This window comes from Aegilops tauschii, chromosome 7 (assembly GCF_002575655.3).
Source record: "Aegilops tauschii subsp. strangulata cultivar AL8/78 chromosome 7, Aet v6.0, whole genome shotgun sequence".
NCBI classification, from domain to species: domain Eukaryota; kingdom Viridiplantae; phylum Streptophyta; class Magnoliopsida; order Poales; family Poaceae; genus Aegilops; species Aegilops tauschii.
In genome coordinates, this window is record NC_053041.3 from 290277044 (window position 1) to 290284361 (window position 7318).

Here is a 7318-nt window from a genome sequence, read left to right on the forward strand (position 1 = left end):
TGATTAACTTGCCCAATGATCGGCAAGCCATTGAGATTAAATGGATCTTCAAGAGGAAGACAGACAGTGATAGTAGTGTTACTGTCTACAAAGCTAGAATTGTCGCAAAAAGGTTTTCGACAAGTTCAAGGTGTTGACTACGATGAGAGTTTCTCACTCGTATCTATGCTTAAGTCTGTCTGAATCATGTTAGCAATTGTCGCATTTTATGAAATATGGCAAATGGATAAACAAAACTGCATTCCTTAATGGATTTATTGAAGAAGAGTTGTATATGATGCAACCAGGAGGTTTTGTCAATCCTAAAAGTGCTAACAAAATATGCAAGCTCCAGCGATCCATCTAAGGACTGGTGCAAGCATCTCGGAGTTGGAATATACGCTTTGATAAATTGATCAAAGGATATAGTTTTATACAGACTTGCGGTGAAGCATGTATTTACAAGAAAGTGAGTGGGAGCACTACAGCATTTCTGATAAGTATATGTGAATGACATATTGTTGATCAGAAATAATGTAGAATTATTCTGCAAAGCATAAAGGAGTGGTTGAAAGGAGTTTTTTCAAAGAAAGACCTCGATGAAGCTGCTTACATATTGAGCATCAAGATCTATAGAGATAGATCAAGACGCTTGATAAGTTTTTTCAATGAGTACATACCTTAACAAGATTTTGAAGTAGTTCAAAATAGAACAGTCAAAGAAAGAGTTCTTGCCTGTGTTACAAGGTGTGAAATTGAGTAAGACTCAAAGCCCGACCACGGCAGAAGATAGAAAGAGAATGAAAGTCATTCCCTATGCCTTGGCCATAGGTTCTGTAAAGTATGCCATGCTGTGTACCAGATCTATTGTATACCCTACACTGATTTTGGCAAGGGAGTACAATAGTGATCTAGGAGTAGATCACTGGACAACGGTCAAAATTATCCTTAGTGGAATAAGGATATGTTTCTCGATTATGGAAGTGACAAAAGGTTCGTCGTAAAGGGTTACGTCGATGCAAGTTTTGACACTAATCTAGATGACTCTAAGTCTCGGTATAGATACATATTAAAAGAGGGAGCAATTAGCTAGTGTAGCTCCGTGTAGAGCATTGTAGACATAGAAATTTGCAAAATACTTACGGATCTGAATGTGACAGACCCGTTGACTAAAATTATCTCACAAGCAAAACATGATCACACCTTAGTACTCTTTGGGTGTTAATCACATAAGCGATGTGAACTAGATTACTGACTCTAGTCAACCCTTTGGGTGTTGGTCACATGACGATGTGAACTATGGGTGTTAATCACATGGTGATGTGAACTATTGATGTTAAATCACATGGCGATGTGAACTAGATTATTGACTCTAGTGCAAGTGGGAGACTGAAGGAAGTATGCCCTAGAGGCAATAATAAAGTTATTATTTATTTCCTTATATCATGATAAATGTTTATTATTCATGCTAGAATTGTATTAACTGGAAACTTGATACATGTGTGAATACATAGACAAACAGAGTGTCACTAGTATGCCTCTACTTGACTAGCTCGTTGATTAAAGATGGTTATGTTTCCTAGCCATAGACATGAGTTGTCATTTGATTAATGGGATCACATCATTAGGAGAATGATGTGATTGACTTGACCCATTCCGTTAGCCTAGCACTCGATCGTTTAGTATGTTGCTATTGCTTTCTTCATGACTTATACATGTTCCTATGACTATGAGATTATGCAACTCCCGTTTACCGGAGGAACACTTTGTGTGCTACCAAACATCACAACGTAACTGGGTGATTATAAAGGTGCTCTACAGGTGTCTCCAAAGGTACTTGTTGGGTTGGCGTATTTCGAGATTAGGATTTGTCACTCCGATTGTCGGAGAGGTATCTCTGGGCCCACTCGGTAATGCACATCACTATAAGCCTTGCAAGCATTGTAACTAATGAGTTAGTTGCGGGATGATGTATTACGGAACGAGTAAAGAGACTTGCCGGTAACGAGATTGAACTAGGTATCGAGATACCGACGATCGAATCTCGGGCAAGTAACATACCGATGACAAAGGGAACAACGTATGTTGTTATGCGGTCTGACCGATAAAGATCTTCGTAGAGTATGTGGGAGCCAATATGAGCATCCAGGTTCCGCTATTGGTTATTGACCGGAGAGGTGTCTCGGTCATGTCTACATAGTTCTCGAACCCGTAGGGTCCGCACGCTTAACGTTACGATGACGGTTATATTATGAGTTTATATGTTTTGATGTACCGAAGGAGTTCGGAGTCCCGGATGAGATCGGGGACATGACGAGGAGTCTCGAAATGGCCGAAACGTAAAGATCGATATATTGGACGACTATATTCGGACTTCGGAAAGGTTCCGAGTGATTCGGGTATTTGTCGGAGTACCGGAGAGTTACGGGAATTCGTATTGGGCCTTAATGGGCCATACGGGAAAGGAGAGAAAGGCCCCAAAGGGTGGCCGCACCCCTCCCCAGGGACTAGTCCGAATTGCACTAGGGAGGGGGGCGCCCCCTTCCTTCTTTCTCCTTCTCCCTTCCCTTTTCCTACTCCAACAAGGAAAGGAGGAGTCCTACTCCCGGTGGGAGTAGGACTCCCCCCTTGGCGCGCCCTCCTCCTTGGCCGGCGGCCTCCCCCTTGCTCCTTTATATACGGGGGCAGGGGGGCACCCCATAGACACAACAATTGATCATTGATCTCTTAGCCGTGTGCGGTGCCCCCCTCCACCATATTACACCTCGATAATATCGTAGCGGTGCTTAGGCGAAGCCCTGCGTCGGTAGAACATCATCATTGTCACCACGCCGTCGTGCTGACGAAACTCTCCCTCAACACTCGGCTGGATCGGAGTTCGAGGGACGCCATCGAGCTAAACGTGTGCTGAACTCGGAGGTGCCGTACGTTCGGTAGTTGATTGGTCGGATCGTGAAGACGTACGACTACATCAACCGCGTTGTGTTAATGCTTCCGCTATCGGTCTACGAGGGTACGTGGACAACACTCTCCCCTCTCGTTGCTATGCATCACCATGATCTTGCGTGTGCGTAGGAATTTTTTTTAAATTACTACGTTCCCCAACATACCCAATATGACAGATGCAAATCGCACCAAATTGTTTGTAAGTGGTTCACACGGGTCATCCAAAAGATGCGTTTGTGTTCAAGAGATGCACAAACCCTGCTCTCACTTTGCATATGGGTGTTCTATCCATGTTGATGCCCCTCCATGATAGCATGCCAAGTTTCATGAATTTCAGACGAGTTTTGGATTTACTATAATTTAAAAACCAGGTATCTCAATGTTTGCGGCCGAGTGACGGTGGCAGGGTGTTTGACATTCATTCCCATTTCTTGCATGGGACCTAAGCATGCACCCAAGGACAAAGATTTGATTTTTCAACCAATTTATATGCATTGGAGGATGTGCATGTAGTTCAAATTTGAATTATGCACATAAATGCATTGAAAACTCACTTAATGCATAAAAATGTCCAAACGAACCCTGAAAAATCACAAAAAATAACACAACACTCCTGTTGTTCTATGTTGACACGAGAAAAAATTTGAAAGCAATAAGAGGCAATGGATATCGTTTCGCCCCCAAAGTTGGGGCGTTCCCTACCGAAACCATCGTGCTTGTTGTGGGAAGCTCTGGTTTGCAAGAAGCATATACCCAAACCTGCCCCCAACAGGACAAAAACTTTACCACGGCATGTTGATGCCGCTCCATGATAGCATGCCAAGTTTCATGAATTTCAGACGAGTTTTGGATTTACTAGAATTTAAAAAACTAGGCATCTCAATGTTTGCGGCCGAGTGACGGTGGCAGGGAGTTTGACATTCATTCCCATTTCTTGCATGGGACCTAAGCATGCACCCAAGGACCAAAGATTTGATTTTTCAACCAATTTATATGCACCGGAGCATGTGCATGTAGTTGAAATTTGAATTATGCACATAAATGCATTGAAAACTCACTTAATGCATAAAAATGTCCAAATGAACCCCGAAAAATCACAAAAAATAACACAACACTCCTGTTGTTCTATGTTGATACGAGAAAAAAATTTGAAAGCAATAAGAGGCAATGGATATCGTTTCGCCCCCAAAGTTGGGGCATTCCCTACCGAAACCATCATGCTTGTTGTGAGAAGCTATGGTTTGTGAGAAGCATATACCCAAACCTGCCCCAAATGGGACAAAAACTTTACCACGACATGTTGATGCCGCTCCATGATAGCATGCCAAGTTTCATGAATTTCAGACGAGTTTTGGATTTACTAGAATTTAAAAACCAGGTATCTCAATGTTTGCGGCCGAGTGACGGTGGCACGGTGCTTGACATTCATTCTCATTTCTTGCATGGGACCTAAGCATGCACCCAAGGACCAAAGATTTGATTTTTCAACCAATTTATATGCACCGGAGCATGTGCATGTAGTTCAAATTTGAATTATGCACATAAATGCATTGAAAACTCACTTAATGCATAAAAATGTCCAAACGAACCACGAAAAATCACAAAAAATAACACAACACTCCTGTTGTTCTATGTTGACACGAGAAAAAAATTGAAAGCAATAAGAGGCAATGGATATCGTTTCGCCCCCAAAGTTGGGGCGTTCCCAACCGAAACCATCATGCTTGTTGTGAGAAGCTATGGTTTGTGAGAAGCATATACCCAAACCTGCCCCAAATGGGATAACAACTTTACCACGGCATGTTCATGCCGCTCCATGATACCATGCCAAGTTTCATGAATTTCAGACGAGTTTTGGATTTACTAGAATTTAAAAACCAGGTATCTCAATGTTTGCGGCCGAGTGACGGTGGCACGGTGCTTCATATTCATTCTCATTTCTTGCATGGGACCTAAGCATGCACCCAAGGACCAAAGATTTGTTTTTTCAACCAATTTATATGCACCGCAGCATGTGCATGTAGCTCAAATTTGAATTATGCACATAAATGCATTGAAAACTCACTTAATGCATAAAAATATCCAAACGAACCATGAAAAATCACAAAAAATAACACAACACTCCTGTTGTTCTATGTTGACACGAGAAAAAATTTGAAAGCAATAAGAGGCAATGGATATCGTTTCGCCCCCAAAGTTGGGGCGTTCCCTACCGAAACCATCATGCTTGTTGTGAGAAGCTATGGTTTGTGAGAAACATATACCAAAACCTGCCACAAATGGGACAAAAACTTTACCACGACATGTTGATGCCGCTCCATGATAGCATGCCAAGTTTCATGAATTTCAGACGACTTTTGGATTTACTAGAATTTAAAAACCAGGTATCTCAATGTTTGCGGCCGAGTGACGGTGGCACGGTGCTTGACATTCATTCCCATTTCTTGCATGGGACCTAAGCATGCACCCAAGGACCAAAGATTTGATTTTTCAACCAATTTATATGCACCGGAGCATGTGTATGTAGTTCAAATTTTAATTATGCACATAAATGCATTGAAAACTCACTTAATGCATAAAAATGTCCAAACGAACCCCGAAAAATCACAAAAAATAACACAACACTCCTGTTGTTATATGTTGACATGAGAAAAAAATTGAAAGCAATAAGAGGCAATGGATATCGTTTCGCCCCCAAAGTTGGGGCGTTCCCTACCGAAACCATCAAGCTTGTTGTGAGAAGCTCTGGTTTGTGAGAAGCATATCCCCAAACCTGCCCCAAATGGGACAAAAACTTTACCACACCATGTTGATGCCGCTCCATGATAGCATGCCAAGTTTCATGAATTTCAGACAAGTTTTGGATTTACTAGACTTTAAAAACTAGGTATCTCAATGTTTGCGGCCGAGTGACGGTGACAGGGTGCTTGACATTCATTCCCATTTCTTGCATGGGACCTAAGCATGCACCCAAGGACAAAAAGATTTGATTTTTCAACCAATTTATATGCACCGGAGCATGTGCATGTAGTTCAAATTTGAATTATGCACATAAATGCATTGAAAACTCACTTAATGCATAAAAATGTCCAAGCGAACCTCGAAAAATCACAAAAATTAACACAACACTCCTATTGTTCTATGTTGACACGAGAAAAAAATTGAAAGTAATTAGAGACAACGGATATCGTTTCGTCCCCAAAGTTGGGGCGTTCCCTACCGAAACCATCATGCTTGTTGTGAGAAGCTCTGGTTTGTGAGAAGCATATACCCAAACTTGCCCCAAATGGGACAAAAACTTTACCACGCCATGCTGATGCCGCTCCATGATAGCATGCCAAGTTTTATGAATTTCAAACGAGTTTTGGATTTACTAGAATTTAAAACCAGGTATCTCAATGTTTGCGGCCGAGTGACGGTGGCAGGGTGTTTGACATTCATTCTCATTTCTTGCATGGGACCTAAACATGCACCCAAGGACAAAGATTTGATTTTTCAACCAATTTATATGCACTGGAGCATGTGCATGTAGTTCAAATTTGAATTATGCACATAAATGCATTGAAAACTCACTTAATGCATAAAAATGTCCAAACGAACCCTGAATAATTCTAATTCTTTAATTATCACTGCAGATAAAAGGTCTAACAATTCAAACACCATCCATGGCTGGTGTGACCCCATTATGTAATTCAAATCAAGACGAAAAATCAAGTAGATCCCACACAGTTTATTATAACCAATAGTGTGAGATGCAACACAAAATATCTTCGGACCGTGTCTGAATAAGGGACCGTGTCTGATGGCACTTTGCGCGCCAGTTTTTTGGCTGAAGCGATTCCAATTTTTCGGCTTTCGCGGAAATATCTACCTCCCCGCCCCCTCCCCCTTACCAAAAGCCACATTTCCCCCCTTTTCGCCTTCCTTTCCAAGTTGAAACCTTCACTCCTTGCTTGCAGCGCCGCCGCCTCCTCGTCGGTGACCCTCCTTCACGCTGCTCGGCCTTGCCTATCCAGGCAGGTAATCCACACCCGACCCCCATCCTCCTCCTCCTTCCACATCCCACATGCCCCGACCGCCGGCGCAAGCGCGACACCTTCCACCCAAATCACCGACCCCTCCACCAAATAAGCGCCGGCCTAAGCCATGGTTCATGCAGTATAGCCAAGACCTCAAGGAGCATTTGGCAGCGGAGAAGCAAATCGCGGCCGCACGAGCAGATGAGGTCGCGATGGCTGCCATTCGTGCCGAACCCCAGATCTTGGAGGAGCACCTCGCCGTCGAGGCCACCGTTGACACCTCGCGCACCGACACCGCGACGCGGTTGGCTGCTTTAAAAGACAGTTCGTGGCATTTTCTCGAGGCCACCGTCGGTGCCTTCGACTAAGACTAT